This window comes from Pteronotus mesoamericanus, unplaced genomic scaffold (assembly GCF_021234165.1).
Source record: "Pteronotus mesoamericanus isolate MK-2021 breed Mesoamerican mustached bat unplaced genomic scaffold, CSHL_Meso_final contig_166, whole genome shotgun sequence".
Classification (NCBI taxonomy): Eukaryota; Metazoa; Chordata; class Mammalia; order Chiroptera; family Mormoopidae; genus Pteronotus; species Pteronotus mesoamericanus.
Genome location: NW_026555066.1, coordinates 2,655,161 through 2,674,508, shown reverse-complemented (window position 1 = coordinate 2,674,508; position 19,348 = coordinate 2,655,161). Strand labels below are relative to the sequence as shown.

The 19,348-nt window shown below is 35.7% G+C and overlaps 1 non-coding gene across 1 annotated transcript; it reads left to right on the top strand.

The window, feature by feature from the left end:
• Positions 1 to 12,889: 12,889 nt before the first annotated feature.
• LOC129064615 (U6 spliceosomal RNA) lies at positions 12,890 to 12,995 on the top strand. The gene has a single exon (XR_008528508.1). It is a non-coding gene; the product is annotated as a U6 spliceosomal RNA (small nuclear RNA).
• The last annotated feature ends 6,353 nt before the right edge of the window (positions 12,996 to 19,348 follow it).

Here is a 19,348-nt window from a genome sequence, read left to right as displayed (position 1 = left end):
TTTTTTGTTTGTGCTTTAGGTGTTATATCCAAAAACTAATTGCCAAGGCCCATGTCAAAGAGCTTTTTATTAGGTTTTCTGCTAGGAGTTTTATGGTTCCAAGTCTTATATTTAAGTATTTCATTCATTTCTAGAGATTTTGTAACTGGTATAAGATGGGGTCTAGTTTAATTTTTTCACATGTGGATATTCAATTTTCCCCAGCACCATTAATTGAAAAAACTATCTTTTCTCCATTGATTATTCAGGGTTCCCTTGTCAAATATTATTTTACCATATGTCAGTGGGTTTATTTATGGGGTCTCAACTATGTTTAATTGTTCTGTGTGTCTGTTTTTATGTCAGTACCATACTGTTTTGAATAGCTTGAAATTAGAAAGTATGATGCTTTCAACTTTGTTTTACTTTCTCAGAACTGTTTTGTCCAATCAGGGTCTTTTATGGTTCCATGTAAATTTTAGGATGGTTTTTCTACTTCTGTAAAAAACGTCGCCAAAATTTTTTATAGATTGTACTGAATCTATAGATGGCTACTAGTAGTATTAACATTTTCACAATATTGTCTCTTAATCCATGAATGCAGGATTCCTTTCCATTTACTTGTGTCTTCCTCAATTTCTTTCATTAATGTGTTGCAGTTTTCAGTGTAAAGAACTTTCACCTCCTTGGTTAAATGTATTCCTAAGTATTTTTTTGTTTCTGATTCTATTGTAAATGGGATCATTTTAAAATTTATTTTTCAGAAAATGTGTTGTTAGTGTATAGAAACAATACTGATTATTTTGTGTTAACTTTGTGTCCTTCAACTTTACTTAATTTGTTGATTTGGTCTAACAGATTTACCAAATGTTTTAAAATATTTTATGAAGTCTTTATATTTTCTGTATATAAAATTATATCATTGAAATTAGAAACAGTTTACTTCTTTCTTATTAATTCTGATATCTTTCATTTATTTTTCTTACCTGATTCCTCTGGTTAGGACTTACAATATTATACTGAATAGGAGTGGTGAGAGTGGGCATCCATAACCTGTTAAGATCTTTGAAGAAAAGATTTCAACCTTTCACATTTGAGTGTGATGTTAGCTGTGTGCTTGTCATATGCAAACTTTATGTTGAGGTACATTCCTTCTATACCTAACTGTTAAAAGATTTTATCATGAATGGATGTTTAATATTGTCAAATGCTTTGTCTATTGAGATAATATAATTTTTCTTTTATTCTATTAATGTGATGTACCATACAATTGATTTGTCTATGTTAATCACCCTTCCATCCCAGAAATAAATTTCATTTTGTCATGGTGAATGATCCTTTTAATGTGCTGAAAATTATATTTGCTAGTATTTTATTGACAATTCTGGCCTGTAGTTTTCTTTTCTTGTACTGTTCTTTTTTGGCTTTGGTTTCTCAAGATAATGTAGGCCTTGTGAAATGAGTTGAGGAGTGCTCCCTCCTCTTCAGTTTTTTGAAAGACTTTGAGAAGGATTGGTATTAATTCTCCTTTAAATGTTAGTAAAATTCACCAGTGAAGCCAGATGCTCCTGGGCTTTTCTTTTATGGGAGACCTTATTCTGATTGTATTTCTTTACAGGTGATTTATCTCTTTAGATTTTCTATTTCTGCATGATTCAGTCTTTAGAGATTATATATTTTTAAGAATTTTTTTCAATTTTTCTAGGTTTTTCTAATTATTGTTACATACTTGTCCATAGTATCTTCTAATGATCCTTTGTATTTTGAGGGTATCAATTGTAATTTCTGCTCTTTTATTTATGACTTTGTTAAATTGGGTCCTCTCCCTTTTTTCTTTGGTTAGTCTAGTTAAAATTTTTCAATTTTGTTTATTTCTTTGAAGAACCAACTTTTAGTTCAGTTAATATTTTTTATTATTTTCTTGTGCTCTATTTCATTTATTTCTGCTCTAATCTTCATTATTTTCTTTTTTCTACTAGTGTTTGGCTTAGTGTGTGCTCTTTTTTCCTAATTTCTTAAGGCATAGAGTTAAATTGCATATGTGAGACCTTTCTGCCCTTTTTTTCCTAATATGTTTATTGATTTTAGAGAGAGAGTCCTTTACTCTCTCTCTAAAGAAGGGGGAGAGAGAGAAACATCAATGTGAGAGAGAAACATTGATTGGTTGCCTCCCATATGTGCCCCAACCTGCGATGGAGCCTGCAACCTAGGTATGTGCCCTGACCAGGAATCAAACACCCAACCTTTCGGTGCACAAGGCGATGATGCTCCAACCAACTGAGCCACATTGGCCAGAGCAGATCTTTCTGGATTTTTGATGTAAGTATTTATTGCTTTTAACTTCCTTCTATGTATATGTAAATTTCCCACTTTTCCTCCTGTGATTAATTTCTAGTTTTTATACCATTGTGTTCAGGGAAGATACTGGGTATGTTATCAATATCTTAAATTAACTAAGCCTTGCTTTGTGCCCCAATATATGGTCTATCTTAGAAAATGTTTTATGTACTCTTAAGAAAATGATCTTTATGTTTGTTAGGACCATTTTGTATACAGTGTGGTTCAATTTCACTGTTTCCTTATTGATTATTTGCCTGGATAATCTACCCATTCTTGAGAGTGGGGTATTAAAGTCTACAATTATTATTGTCTTATCGTTTATTTATCCTACTAGCTTGGTTTGTTTTTCCTTTATGTATTTAGGTCATCTGATGTTGGGTACATCAGTATATACAGTTGTTACATCTTCTTGATGAATCAACTTCCTTATTATTTTATAATAATCATTTTGTCTCTTTTTACCATTTTTATTTTAAAATTGATTTTATTTGATATAACTATAGCTACTCCTGCTTTTTATGGGTTACCATTTTCTTGAAACATCTTTTCCACCTTTTCATTCTTTTTAAAAAAATCCTCACCTGAGGATATGTTTATTGATTTTTTTTTTTTAGAGAGAGGAAGGAAGAGAGGCAGAGAGAAACATCCAAGTGAGAGAGAAATATCAATTGGTTGCTTCTCGTACCCAACTGACCAAGGATCAAACCTACAATCTACGTATGTGCCCTGATGGAAATGGAACCCACAACATTTTGGTGTATGGGATGATGCTCCAACCTACTGAACCTCTTGGCCAGGACCCATCTTTTCACTCTTAGTCTATAAATATCTTTAGGTTAAGGTGAGTTTCTTGTAGGTAGAATGTTATTGAATCTTGTTTTTTAAAATTTATTCTTGAGCTATTAACTCAAATTGGATCAAAGACTCATGTGTAAGACATAAAAGAATAAAACTCCTAGAAGACAACATTAAGAAAAAGATCCTTGATATTGTTCTAGGCAACAATTTCTAGGATAAGACATTAAAACACAGGCAAAAATAATATAAATAAGTAGAGCAACACTAAACTAGAGAGTTTCTTCACAGCAAAGAAAATAATCAATAGGAGAATCAAGATGGCGGAGGAGTGAGTGGAAGTCACACTGACCTCCTCCCAGGACCAGCCTAGAGGTACAACTAAATTGTGGAGAAATCACCTGGAACAAACAACTGAACAAAAGCAAGAGGGGAGTCTTGTAACCTCAGAGACAGAAGAATCGGCTTTAGCGCAATCTAACTGGTAATGAGTGCGGTAGAGACCTGAGAAGGCGGGCAGGGTGCCCATGGCGGCAGCGTCAGAAGGATATTGAAACAGCCAGTTGGATCCCCCTAAAGAGAGTGGGGTCTAAACCAAAAGTGGGATCTCTAACCCACAGCACCAGAGCCCAAAAAGTGCACAGAAAACAGCCAGCTGCGAAAAGCGGCAGGATTGCTCTCTGCCAGAGACAGGCGGATAGAGACGCAAAGAGCCTTCTATAGGGCCAACGGAAAATTTTTATTTGCAGCCACTTCCTCTGGTCTCCAGCAAAGGCAGGGGCAGAGTGGGCTACAGATGCATGATGATACTGGGGAAGGAGACTTTGGGGAGAGAACTGAGAGAGTAGCCAGCGGGATCTCGGTGCTGACTCATCCCCCATGCGGCAGCAGCCATCGTGCTCAGGAAGAGACCACTCCCCTTGAGTGGCACCAGCATCAAAGGACCCCATAGCCCCACCCCCAGGTGGGATTCACCCGACCCTGTGCTGTCTAAGCTGCCTGCTAAGTGCAGAGTGGCAGCCACAGACAGTAGATCCCTGGTTAAAGGGGAAGCAGAGGGGTCTGGCGACACTTGAGGACAGGCTGGGGACATAGGCTTTGGGGAGAGAATGGAGAGAATAGCCTGCAATATCCCAGTGCAGGCTCCTCCCCAATACAGCAGCAGCGTGAAAAGATCCAATAAACCCACCCCCAGGAGGGACTCTGCCCCGCTCTGAGCTGTCTAAGGTGCCCTGCTGACTGCAGAGTGAATAGATTAACAGCTGAAGGAGACAGCCACAGACAGCAGATTCCTGGAAGTCTCGAACAGACTGCTTAAGTTCAGTCTCATCCCTAATTTGAGGAGAGAAAAAAGGCACACAAGTCCAGGAAGCACAGAAGGTCCCATTCAAGACGAACCCAATGAGGCCCACTCCAAGACACATTATCATTAAAATGGCAAATATCAAAGGCAAACAAAGAATCCTAAAACAAGCAAGGGAGAAAGAGGTAGTAACATATAAGGGAGCCCCAATATGGCTAACATATGACTTCTCAACAGAAACACTGCAAACCAGAAGGGAATGGCAAGAAATATTCCAAGTCCTGAAAATTAAAGGCCTGCAACCAAGACTGTTCTACCCAGCAAGGCTCTCAATTAAAATGGAAGGTGAAATAGGGAGTTTCCCAGACAAAAGAAGGCTAAAAGAATACACCTCCATGAAACCAGGACTGCAAAATATGCTAAAGGGAGTGCTTTAAGATGAAGAAAAAGTTTCTATGATTACCCAGTTCCTTTCAGAGTTGCCAATACTTGATATTACCAATATTTTTAATACTCGATCTGATTGTGATTATGATCTTATTTTAATTGTCCCTTTATTATTTGTTGAAACTAAACCTGTTTTAGTATATTTCTTGCCTATTTCTATTATTTTTTTAAAAAATCTTTGAAAGACTTTTTGGTATTCTTTATCCATTAATTGATTAAAGGTTTGTAGAACTCTTCCCCCCCCCCCAAAAAAGCAAGAAACAAAAAACCTATTAACCATATTTTAGATGTGTTGCAAGTACTTTTTTATTCTGTTCCTTGTCCTTTAACTTTTTTATATGTATATTACTATATAGTTAAATGTTTATTATAGTCATATTGTCAATATTTACTTTATAGCTTCTGGGGTTGAATATTTTACTTCAGGTCATGAAAAATATTAGTTCTATTTTCTTCTAAAACTCCCTAGATTCTACATATTGATTTTTAACTCACCTGAATAATTCTTGTATAATGTATGGAATAGGGCTCTATATTTGTTTTATTTCAAGTAATAGTGGTCCATGCACCTTATTTGTGGAATAAGCCTTATTTTCTCCATTGACTTGAAATATCAACTTAATCATACATATATTAATCAGATATATATGTTTGTCTCTAGAATGTTCATTATATTTCATTGATCTACTTGATTATTTCTGTGCACGTGTCATGTTGGTTTAATTGCTTATACTATATAATGGTTTTAGTTTTTTTATATTTTATAATTAACTTTGACATTTAAAAATAAATAAATGAAATCAATCTACATTTAAGAAAGGGAGAGAGACAGAACTCCTACTTTTTGCAACAACATGTATGAAGAGGAGAATATTAAGCTAAGTGAAATAAGCCAGTTGATGAACAACAAATACCCTATGACCTCACCTCTAAGTGTACTCTATTCAACAAAATAAACTAATGAACAAAATAAACCACAGACACAGAAACATGGAGCAGACTGAAAGTGACCAGAGGGGAGGGGGAAAGAGGACAATGGTGGAAAGAATGGGAAGGGACTAGACAAAGAACATGTATGAATGACCCATGGACATGGACAACAGAGTGAGAATCGACTGTGGGAGCGGGGGATGGAGGTGGGATCGGTGGAGTGGGGTAAAGGGAGAAAAATTTAGACAACTGTAATAGAATTAACATGATTTATAAATGAAAAATAATAGTAATAAACAAAAAAAGAAAATAATAAATTTAAAACCTACAAAATGTGAGGAAAATATTTGGAAGCCATATATATGATAAAGCACATATTACCAAAATTATAAATAACTCATACAACTCAATCACAAAAAGAAAACAATTCAATAAAAAATGAACAAAGGCCCTGAATAGATTTTTTCCAAAGAATATGTCACAAATCATTGTATAAATGCAACTCAAAACTATACCTCATGCCTGTTATAATGTTTTTTATAAAAAAGACAAGAGATAAATTTTGGCAAGTATGTAGAGAAAAGGAAACCATCATCCAAGACTGGTACACATGTAAATTGGTATATCAATTATGGAAAACATTATGATGGTTTATAAAAATTTTTAAAAATTAACAACATATGATCCAGGGATCCCACTTCTTGGTATATATCTGAAGAAATTAAAATCATTATCTTGAAGGGATATCTGCACACCCATATTTCTTACAACATTATTCAAAATAGCAAAGATATGGAAACAAACTAAGTGTCCATCAATGGATAAATGGATAAAAAAGATGTCACACATACACAAGCTAGAATATTCAATCATGAGAAAAAAGAAAATTCTTCTATTTACAACATGGATGGATCTTAAAGACATTATGCTACGTAAGAAAACTCAGACAGAAAGGTATAAATACCGCATGTTAGCACTAATATGTGGAATCTAAAAAACTCAACTTGGAAAAAGCATAGCCTAGAATGGTAGTTACCATTGCCTTGTTGGTGGGAAATTGGGTAGATATGTTTAAGTATACAAACTTATAACTAGTAGATAAGTAAGTTCTGAATATCTAATACACAATATAGTTATTATAGTCAACAAGACCATATTATAAAATTCAAAGTTACTAAGAGAATAAATCTTAACTGTTCTCAACACCAAAAAATTATAAATTTGATATATGATGTTTTATATTATATATCTTATAACATATATCGTAATGGTACTGTAGTAATCATATTGTAATATGTAAATATATAAAACCGACATATTGTACACCTTAAAGTTGCATAATGTTGTTACATCTCAATTAAAAAACACAGAGAGGCTGAATAGGTGTAAAAAATTCAACCAGATGATGTTTACAAGAGACTCGCTCTAGCTTTAAGATACACATAGCCTGACAGAGAAAGGATAGAAAAAGATATTGCATGCAAACGGTAACCAAAAGAAAACAAGAGTGGCTATATTTATATCAGAAAAAAATAGATTTCCAGTTAAAATCTGTCACAAAAGACACAAAATGTCACTATATAATGAGAAAGTGTCACTAAATCATAAAGGTATAACAATTACAAATATATAGGCACCCCAAAATGAAGTGCCTAAATATACAAAGCAAATACTAATAAAACTTAAAGGAGAAAGTTACAGCAATACAATAATACTAGGAAACTTCAATACCTTGCTTTCAAAAATAAATGAATAATTCAGAGATAAAATCAATAAGGAATCAGAAGACTTGAATAAAATGATAGAATAGATGGACTCGACAGATATATAAGAACATTGAATCAAACAGCAGCAAAATAAACGTCTTCGCAAGGACACATGGAATATTCTCAAGGATAGGAAATATATTAGGCTGCAGAATAAGTAAAAAAGTTTAAGAAAATCAAAATCATACCAGGTATTCCAACCATCATAGTATAAAACTAGCACTGAAAGCTGTCAGAGGGGAGTCAGAAAGAGGGGACCAGACGAAAGAAGGTGAAGGGATTAGCTAAAGAACATATATGTATAACCACAGATGCCAACAACAGTGTGGTGATGGCCAGAGAGAAGCGGGAGCAGGGCAAGAGCTGGGTGGAGGCAGGCAAAGGGAGGAGAAATGGGGACATCTGTAATAGTGTCAACAATATAACTAAAGTTAAAAAAACTAGATAACGTGGAAAAATTTACACATATGTAAGTCAATGGGTCAAAGAAGAAAGAAAAGGGAAATAAAAATGTCTTTAAATAAATTAAAATAGAAACATAAAACACCATTATTGGATACAAGAGAAGTTCTAAGTGGGAAGTTCATAGCACTAAATGCCTACATAAAAAAAAAAAAGATCTTCAATAAACAACCCAGCTTCACACTTCAAGAACCTAGAAAATAAAGAACAAATTAACCCCAGATAGAAATAACAAAGATCACAGTACAAATAAATGTAACAGAGAATAGAAAGATAAATCAACAAAACTAAGTTGTGTTTTCTTAATGAGAAAATTGACAAAACTATAGCTAGCCTAAGCAAGATAAAAGGACTAAAGTAAATAAAACCAGAAGAGGAAAAAAGGGGTCATACAACTAATAACAGACATACAAAAGACCACAAGAGAATAATATGAAAAATTATATGCTAACAAATTAGATAACCTGGAAAAACTGGACCTATTCTTAGGAACATACAACCTACCTAGAATGTATCATGAAAATAAAAAACCTGAACAAACTAATAACAAGTAAAGATATTGAATCAGTAAGCAAAAACCTCCTAATAAAGTAACAAGCCGAGGTGGCTCTAGTGGTGAAATCTGCCAAACATTTAAAAAAAATAATTGTTATTAACCATTCTCAAACTTTCAAAATTTGAAGAGGTGAAAACACTTCCAAAATCATTGTATGAAGCCAGCATTTCTTTAATACCAAAGCCATAAAAGGGTACTATAAGAAAATGAAACTGTAGATTAATATTGCTGATGAATACAGATGCAAAATTTCTCATCAAAATATCAGCAAATTGAATTACACAACACATTAAAAAGATCATACACCATGATCAGGTGGTATTTATCCTTGTAATGAAGAATGGTTTAACATATACAAATCAATAAATGTAACAAACCCCACTAACAGTGAATTATAAAAATCATGTGATTGTCTCAATAGATGCAGAAAAGTATTTGACAAAATATAACACCCTTTCATGCCAAAATCTCTTTGGTATAGATGAATGTACCTTATCATTGTAAAGGCTACATATGACAAGCCTACAGCTAACGTCATTCTCCATTGTGAAAAAATAAAAGCTTTTGTACCTACAATCAAGGACAAGACAAGGATGCACATTTTCTCCACTTCTATTCAATATTGTGCTGGAAGTCCTAGGCACAGTAATTAGGCAAGAATAAGAAATAAAGAGCAGCCAAATCACAAAAGTGATACACATTTTTTTTCACCAGAACTGATAGAACTAGTAAACTGATTCAGTAAAGTTTCAGAATACCAAAGCTACATATAAAAATTATGCTGAGTTTCTATACAAATAAACTATTTAAACTGGATACTAATGGACACTATAAACTATACAAAATGGAAATCAAGAAAACAACTCCACTTACAATAACATAAAAAACCCAATACTTCAAAATACAGTTTGCACCAAACAAGATTGACATGATTTAAATTTTTTAATTTAAATTATTTTTTACTCTTTATGCTGTTACTGTTGTTCCAATTTCCCGCCTTTTCTCCCTCTGTCCAGCCCAGCCCTGACTCCCACAGTCATTGTAAAGGCTACAAACCATTGTCAATGTCCATGGGTCATGCATATATGTCTTTGGCTAACAGCATTAGCTTCTTTGGACTAGTGCCTCCTTCCCCCCTCCCCTTTTACACCTGTCAGTCAAAACTCTGTTTTTATGCTTCTGATGCTATTTTGCTTGTTCTTTATTTTGTTCATTAGATTCAACATATAAATGATATCATATGGTATTTGCCTTACATTGACTGGCTTATTTCCTTTACCATAATAGTCTCCAGATCTGTTCATATATGCACCCCTATGTTCATAATGAGAGTAAAATTTTTTATTAAAAATTTAATTACAGTTGACATACAATATTATATTAGCTTCAGGTGTACAACATAGTGATTAGACATTTATATACCTTACGAAGTGACAACCCCAATAAGCCTAGTACCCATATGACATTGTACATATTTACTATAATGTTATTAACTATGTTATACTTTATACCCATGTTACTATTTTTATGACTGTTAATTTGTACTTCTTAACCCCTTTTAACTTTTTTACCAATTCCACCCAACTGCCTTCCCATCTGGTGACCATCAAATTGTTCTCTATATGCATGAGGTTGTTCCTTTTTTGTTTGTTCATTTATTTTTTTTACATTTCACATATAAGTGAAATCATATGGTATTTAGTCTTTTCTGACTTATTTTACTTAGCATCCATAAATGGCAAGTTTTTATTCTTTTATATGGCTCAATAATATTCCATTGTACATATGTACCATTTCTTTATCGATTTATCTATCGATGGACACTTTTTGTTGCTTCTATATCTTGACTATTGTAAATAACGCCACAGTGAACATAGGGGTGCATATATCTTTTCAAATTAGTGTTTTGGATTTTTTTGGTTAAATACCCAAAAGTAAATTTGCTGGGCCCTATGGTAATTCTACTTAAACTTTTTTGAGGTACCTCCATACTGTTTTCCATAATGGTTGCACCAATTACAATCACACCAAAAGGGCACAAGGGTTCCCTTTTCTTCATATTATTGCCAAAATGTTGTTTGTTTGTTTTTCTCTGCAATGAAATTTTTATTTCCACCTTATAAGAAAAAATGTCTTAAAAGAATGTCAAGCTTTTTTTTTTAGCTGTTTGAGCATTTATTCATGTTTTTGTTGATTTATTGATGGCAGCTATTCTGATAGATATCACAATGAGTTGATATTTCATCATGGTTTTAATTTGCACTTCTCCGGTGTTTAGTAATGTTGAACACCTTTCTGTTAATGGGATGGTTTTCTTTTGGCCATCTGTACATCCTCTTTGGAAAAATGTCAGTTCTGGTCCTCTGCTCATTTTTTAATCACATTTTTGTGGTCTTTGGTATTAGGTTGTATGAGTTCCATATTTATTTTGGATATTAACTCTTTAATAAATTCAGCATTGGTGGACATTCTCTCTCATTCATTAGATTGTATTTTCATTTTTTAATGGTTTCCTTAGCTGTGCAAAAAATTTTAGTTTGATGTAACCCATTGGTATATTTTTCATTTTGTTTCCCTTGCCTGAGGAGACAAATCCAAAAAATTTTTGCTAAGAATAATTGCAAAGAGTTTAGTGTCTATATATTTTTTAAAGAATTATGATTTCATGTCTTACATTTAAGTCTATAATTCATTTTGAGTTCACTTTTGTATGTACAGGAAAGTGGCCTGATTTTAATTTTTGTGTGTATCTATCTAGTTTTCTCAGCACCATTTATTGGAGAGACTGTTTTTGCTTCATTGTATATTCTTGCTTCCTTTGTCATAGATTAATTGACCATATAGGTGTTGGTTTATTTCTAGGATGTCTATTCTGCACTTTTGAACTGTGTGTTTGTTTTTATGCCAGTACCATGCTGATTTGGTTACTACAGCCTTATGGTATAATTTGATATCAGGCAGTGTGGTAGCTCCAACTTTGCTCTCTTTTCTAAGTGTTGGTTTTGCTGTTTGGGGTCTTGTGGTTTCATTTTAGGATTATTTGCTAGTTCTGTGAATAATGTCATTGGCACTTTGATAGGGACTGCATTAGATCTATAGATTGCTTTGTATAGCATGGACATATTAACATTGTTAATTTTTTCTATCCATGAGCATGGTATATATACTTCCATTTATTTGTCTTCTTCAATTTCTTTCTGCAATGTCTTCTAATTTTCCAAACACAGGTATTTTTCCACCTTGGTTAAGTGTATTCCTAGGTATTTTATTCTTTCTGATACAACTGTTAATGGGATGGTTTTCTTAATTTCTCTTTCTGATAGTTTGTTATGGGTGCATAAAAATGCAACCAATTTCTGAATATCAATTTTGTATTCTGCAACTTTATTCATTTAGTAGTTTTAATAGTTGTTGGTGTAATCTTTATGGGTCTCTACAAATATTGTCATGTGACCTTCAAATAATCACAGTGTTACATCTTCCTTTCCAATTTAAATGCCTTTTATTTCCTTTTTGTTTCTTATTGCTGTGTGAGATTTTCAAGTACATATGTTGAATAAAAATGGCGAGAATAAACATCCTTGTCTTCTTCCTTATCTTAAAAAAAGTTTTTTCAGACTTCCACTCAAGATGGTGGCATAGGAAGATATGGATTGCCTCTTCACACAACCACATCAAAATTACAAATAAAATATAGAACAACCATCACTCAGGAACATCAGAAATTGAGCTGAATGGAAGTCTGACAACTATGGAATTAAAGAAACCAAATGCATCCAGACTAGTAAGAGCGATGCAGACATGGAACAGGCTGGTCCAATACCCATGTAGATAAAAATTCGGGAGGGATATCTCAGGAGCGAGGAGTCCCAGCTCCACACAAGGACCCTTAGCCCAGGATTCCAGTGTCAGGAAGATAAGTCTCCACAACATCTGGCTGCAAAAACCAACAGGGATTGAGTCAGTCCTCTTTCTTTAAGAGGAGTCCCAAACAGTTCTTCTTAAAGAAAACACATATGGACTCACGTACTCGGACTCACTCCCTCTGAGCTCCAGCAGCAGGGTAGCAGCTTGAAAGGCACCAGTGATATACAGAGACAAACTGAAGTGCCTGGCATCATGGCGAGCAGAGGCCACTGTCCCTTTGCTAAACCCTGCCCCCCCACCACAGAGTCAGTAAACTGATGCCATCTCTGAGACTCCATCAACCTGGGTAACACTGTTTGACCTGCTTTGGAGATCCCCAGAGGCTCTGCCCCACCCAATTTACGGGCCCAACCAAGCTGCTTTTCCATAAGAATGGCTGGTCTTGTGCTTGCTGTGGCAGCATATATACTAGAATTGGAACGATACGGAGAAGGTTAGCATGGCCCTGTGCAAGGATGACACGCAAATTTGTGAAGCATTACATATTTTTCTGGTCTCTTCAAAGTTCTCATTTTCTGACATGCTGTGGAGGGTGATGAGGGAATTGCTCCAGGGTGGAGAAAACCCAGCTCCAGGTCTTACAATTCTGTTTTAAGGATAGAGGGTACCAAGTGAGGGGCTTTTATTTCTGTACAGGTAAAATGCCATATTCTTACAATTATAAAGTAATATTTTATGTAATATCTGTTGCCATATTCTAAGAATGGCCTATGAAATAAGTGTTTCAATGACCAGGTTATAAAAATTTTTCCTGTGAACAGTTGAATAAAATAGCTGTTATTTTCTGGGAAAAAAACACAACAACAACAACAACAACAACAAACAAAGAAAAAGAATGGCTGGTCTTGGCTCCTAAATCCTATTGAACAAGCTGGCTTCAAGGAGCCTCAGGCCCAGCACTAGTAGCAGCCAATTAAATTCACAGCTCAGCTTCACTTGTTAATCTCCAAGCCCATAACAAGTAGCAACCATATCAGATTGCTTTATAGCTCTAGTAGGGTGCCCTGGGCAAAATGAATGTGGGGATTTACCTTGGTCTACACCACCTGGGAAATCCCAGGGCCAGTGCACCCAGTGGGCATCTAAAGATCATGTCGGAGCACCATCACCCTGCCCTTGTACAGCTGATACTCCACAGAGGGCAGAGGTTGGTGGTCAGGCCAGTCCTTGCAGCTGACTTGCCTGAGTAAATCCCTCCCATTGATCTGCCAACAGCAACTAAGGCTCAACTACAAGAGGGGGTGTACTCAGCCCACAAAAAGGGTGCACCTTGAATACCCAGCTTCAGTGACAGGGGAGGCTGTGCCACTGGACCCTGCAGGACATTTACTACATTAGGCCACACTATCAAGACACAGAGTCAAAGCAGCTCTACCTGATAAATAGAAACAAAGAGAGGCTGCCAAAATGAGGAGACAAAGAAACATGGCCCAAATGAAAGAAGAGATCAAAACTCCAGAAAAAGAGCTAAAAGAAATGGAGATCAGCAATCCATCAGATGCAGAGTTCAGAACACTGTTTATAAGGATGCACAAAGAACTTATTGAGGACTTCAGCAGCATTAAGAAGACCCACTCAGAAATGAGTGATGCACTAATTAAAATAAAGAACAATTTACAGGGAAACAACAGTAGAGTAGATGAAGCTGAGAATCAAGTTAATGATTTGGAACATAAGGAAGCAAAAAATAACCAATCAGAACAACAAGAAGAAAAAAGAATCCAAATAAATGAGGATAGTATAAACAGCCTCTGGGACAACTTCAAGAGGTCCAACATTTGCATCATAGGGCTGCCAGAAGAAGAAGAGAAAGAACAAGAAATTGGAAATCTATCCGAAAAAATAGTGAAAGAAAATGTCCCTAATTTGGTGAAGGAAATAGACATGCAAGTCCAGGAAGCACAACGAATCCCAATTATGATTGGATGCAAAGAGGCCCACTCCAAGACACATCATAATTAGAAAGCCAAAGGTTAAAGATAAAGAGGCTCTTAAAAGCAGCAAGAGAAAAGAAGTTAGTTTCTAGATGGTTGCCAGATGGGAGGGGGGAGGGGGAGAATGGGTGAAGAGATGAGAGGGTTAAGAAGTACAAATAGGTAGTTACAGAATAGCCATGGGGAAGTAAAATACAGTATAGGAAATGGAGTAGCTTATAAGCATGAACCATGGACATGAGCAATCATGGGGAGATTGCCTGAGGGAGTAGGGGGTGCTAGGTGGAGAGGAGCAAAGGGGAAAAAATCAGGACAACTATAGTAGCATAATCAATAAAATATAATTTTAAGAAAAGTTTTTCATCTTTTCACCATTGAGTGTGATGTCACCTGTGGGTTTGTCATGTATGGCTTTATTATGCTGAGGTATATTCCCTCTACACTCAATTTGCTGATAGCTTTTAATCATAAATGGATCTTTAATTCAATATTTTGTTGAGTTTTCTAAATCTACATTCAACAGTGATATTGGCCTATAATTTTCTTCTTCTTTTTTTTCTGTTATCTTTATCTGGTTTTGGTATTAGGGTCATGTTGGCCTCATAAAATGAGTTGAGGCATGCCACTCCTGTGGAGGAACTGCTGGAGGAGGTTTGGGCAGAGCAAGCAATTTGGTTGAGGTTGGATCTTAGAGAATAACCAGCGTGACCTATGTTAGTCAGGCAAATGGAGAGTTCAGATTTGGTGTCCTTTTGCATGGGTCTGGCTGGATTGGAACTCAATAAAAGAACAATGGTGTTTGCCAGTACTTCAATTCCTGGAGAGAGTTGCCCTGACCTCTGCCCCTCCAGCCCTTACCCGGAAGTTAATCAACTTAGTTTCTTTCTGTATGTCCCTGGCACTTTTTGAGTTGCTGCCCCAGCAGTGGAACTTGCGGCGAGTGAATTTATGTGCCTGCCCTTTAAGATCACTGTGACTCATTCTCTGACAGCCCTTATCTCTCTGAGATGCAATCCTTGATGGTTTTCAAAGCTGGATGTTATGGGGACTACTCTTCCTGGCAATTGTGCCCCAGACTGGGGAGCCTATTGTGGGGCTGGAACCTCCTCTCTCCTCAGGGGATTTCTGTAGCCAGATAGCCCTACCATTTCTTTTTTTCTGAACAGGTCTTATTACACTCAGAGGGGATTGGGGTTTAGTCGTTCTTGGCAGCTGTCTCCCTCATGGCTGCAAAGATATTACTCAACTCCTCTCTCTTCTTCTTGGCACACACGTGTGCCCCTATTCTTTTATGAACCTCAGGGCTGTCTTGTATTTAGAGACCTTGAGCAGCTCCGTGGTGTACTGCTAATAGGGGGCAAAGTCACACACTTCTCAGATCATGTCCCAACATGAACTTGGTGTGCTTGGTGAGATGCCTGTGGTGACTCACTCACATTCTTGTTCACCTTGTGACCTTTGTTGAGGCCCATGGTCATGGGGTAGCACAGAGCTATGGCTATTGCTTCTCAGTTGCTGCTTTGGTGAAAGACCCTACCATTTCTTAATTATTACACTGTGGTTGTGAGACTTGCCCACTGCCTATCTCTGCTTCTCCAACCTGTCTCAATGTTGTTTCTTCCTTATATTCTTAGTTATAGGAATTCTGTTCAGCTAATCTTCATATGATTCTTAGTAATGGTTGTTCTATAGTTTATTTGTAATTATGATGTGATTGAGGGAGGGGTGATTTCAGTTTACCTTCTCTGCTATCTTGACTATAAGTTTATAAGCAGTCTTTATTTTTTAAGATTTTATTTATTTATTTTTAGACAGAGGGAAAGGGAGGGAGAGAAACATCAATGTGTGTTTGCTTCTCATGCACCCACTACTGGGGATGTGGCCTGCAACTCAGGCACGTGCCCCGACTGGGAATCCCACCAGCGGGTTTACAGGTTCGCGCTCAATCCACTGAGCCACACCAGCTAAGGCTATAAGCAGTTTTTTATAAAGTTAAAATATCCTCACCATACATCTCACCAATCTCACTCTTTTCTATTTACTCAAATATATTAAAATTTATGTTCACAAAAAACCTGCACTCAAATGTTTATGACAGCTTTATTCCTAATGGCCAACAACTGGAAACAACTCAAATGTCCATAAAAAGTATAAATGAATGAACAAACTTTGATACAGTCATACAATGGAATACTACTCAGAAATAAAAGAAATAAACTCAATTCACATATATCATGTATGAACCTTACATTTTGCTAAGTAAAAGAAGGCAGACCCCAAAGGCTACATGATTTATGCTTCCATTTACAATGAAATATTAGAAAAGATAAATATATAGGGATTGGAAAGAGATGAGTGGTTTTCATTGGGAGAAGGTGTTGATTAAAAAGGGGAGATATGAAGGATTTTTAAAGGGCATGGAACTATTCTGTATGGTGCTGTGGTGGTAGACATAGGATTTCATGCATTTGTCAATCCCATAGCAATGTATGTTAAAAAAAATGTGTTTTGTGAATAGCAGGCTATGAAAAAAATAAGACTACTAGAATATTTTTTTTTGTTTTCACAAGAGGCAATAGAATTATTTTTACCTTTAGATGAGTGGCCCCATTTCACCACACTGCCCTCCCCCTGTTGTCCGTAAAGACCACTTAGGTTAGAGCATGACCTCCTCTATGCCTTTCAGCAAATGGATTCTCATAGAGACCAACAACAGCAGAGGCTTGATGGTTTTAATGAAACTTTTATGGTTTTAATGCAATATCTGGGTGTAAAGGAAAAGGTTAAAAACACAGTTCATTGTAAAGGGGACCTGTTCTCTAGTCCCAGCTCTACCACTTAATGACTAGGACCTTTAGCTTGTTATTGAGCCTCTCTGTGCCTCAGTTTCTCATCTGTATGATGGGGATAAGAGTGTCGAGCCCATAGGGTTGTTGTGAGGATGGAATATGACATCTGTAAATGCCTACATAATGCTAGACGTGAGGTAAACACTCAGTATATGTTCTCTACTTTGTGGCTTCTCTTCCCTCTGAGAATTAAAGTTTTCTTAGAATTAGCAACAAAAAGGCCAAGTTACTACAAATATACTCGAGTTCAAACCTCAATTCTAATCATTGAGTTTTATAACTTTGGACTTTCTCAGCTTCAATTTTCTCATCTATAAAATAGAATGTATGGTGTATTACTGTGGGGATCTGGGGTCTTGGTCCTTGCCTTCCCTGCATTTCTCTATTTTACTTTCTTCCCTAAAGATCTTAGTCCCCTCATATAGCATCACTTCTCACCCTTTCATCAGTAACTCTCCAACCTGACCTCTGCCCAGCTGCCTTGAATGTCTTATCATTCCTCAGACTCATCATCATCAGACTCACCATGAAGGCTGAGGCGAAGACATTTACACATTCATTCATTCATTCATTTAAAAAAAATCACATATTCATTTTTCACTTACTCTGTACCAGGAATTGTTTTCGGTCCCCAAAACATAGCAGGGATCAAGCAAAGTGATTGCTCCTTGAAGTAGGAAAAACATTTGAGTGGAGAAGACACAAAAAACCCAAGTGTCTCTAAATAATTCAATGTGTCATTTTAGAGATAAGAACTGGTATCTGTGGATTGAAAATACAGGGAAACATATTTCTACACAAAAAGAAAAACATTTTGCCATGAAAATAAAGTGAATTTTACTGCATGCAACTAAAAGAAATTATCTACAGTATCAGGAGAACCAAAGATACAGACATTGACAAGTAAATCCAAATATATTACAAATAAATGTCCAAAGCATATTGAAAGTAAGAAAAAAATAAGTTTGTAATAAGTGGCTTTGGAAAACAAGATCTTATATGAATACTGCCAGGCTAGAGAAAAAAAGAACCGTATACTGATATCAATTAGTATTTTGGTTGGTAAATTGGTAAGTTTGTTTTTTATATGAGTATGGATTAGCAATTCTAAAACTACTTTACGTGTTCACAAGTTAGACAAGTAAGTAAAAATATTGCAGATAATGAGGCCCAAGTTTCTTGCTGCTGTATGAAAATGTTGCAAGGGGGTAAATGAAGATAATAAATATAATAAATGAACAAAACAAATAAACATAATAAACCCTGTGATCAAAAGAACACAAAAACCAACCTTAACATATTCTCAATCGTCACAGTGGGAATAATTCAAGCAATAAAATAAATAAGGCATTTGTTTACCCAGAAAATACAAAAATGTCTTTAATTAATACTGATGTTAATAAGTGCTTGGATAAGTACGTAATTGGGAGAAAAGGAACACCTCTGCCATTAACCATGAAGTTCAATATTTTATCTTAGTACTGAGACAGAGATTGTTATGCTCACCAATATCGGTTTTTCTCCTCTTTCTTCCAAGTATTCAATTAATTTGAATTTTCTAGATCCCTTCCAGTTAGATTGAGATTTTTGTGTCTGGAGTTTTGGTAGAAATCATAGATGCTATTTATTTATTTATTTATTTTAAAATATTTTATTGTTTATGCTATTACTGTTGTCCCAATTTTCCCCTTTCCCCCCCTCCACCCAGCCCCCAATTCCCTCAGGCAATCCCCAAACACATGTCCATTTGCATGGGTTATTCATGTATGTCTTTTGACTGATCCCTTCACCTTCTTTCAAGTCCCCACCTTCCCCCTCCCCTCTTACAGCTGTCAGTTTATTCTGTGTTTCTATGCATCTGATTCTATTTTGGTCTTTAGTTTATTTTGTTCATCAAATTCCACTCATAATGTAGATCATAGAAGATTTGTCTTTCATTGGCTGACTTATTTCACTTAGCATAATAGTCTCCAGTTCCAACCATGCTGTTGCAAAAGGTAAGAGTAACTTTTTTTTCCACTTCAGGGTAGTATTCCATTGTGTGTAAGTGTATCACAGAT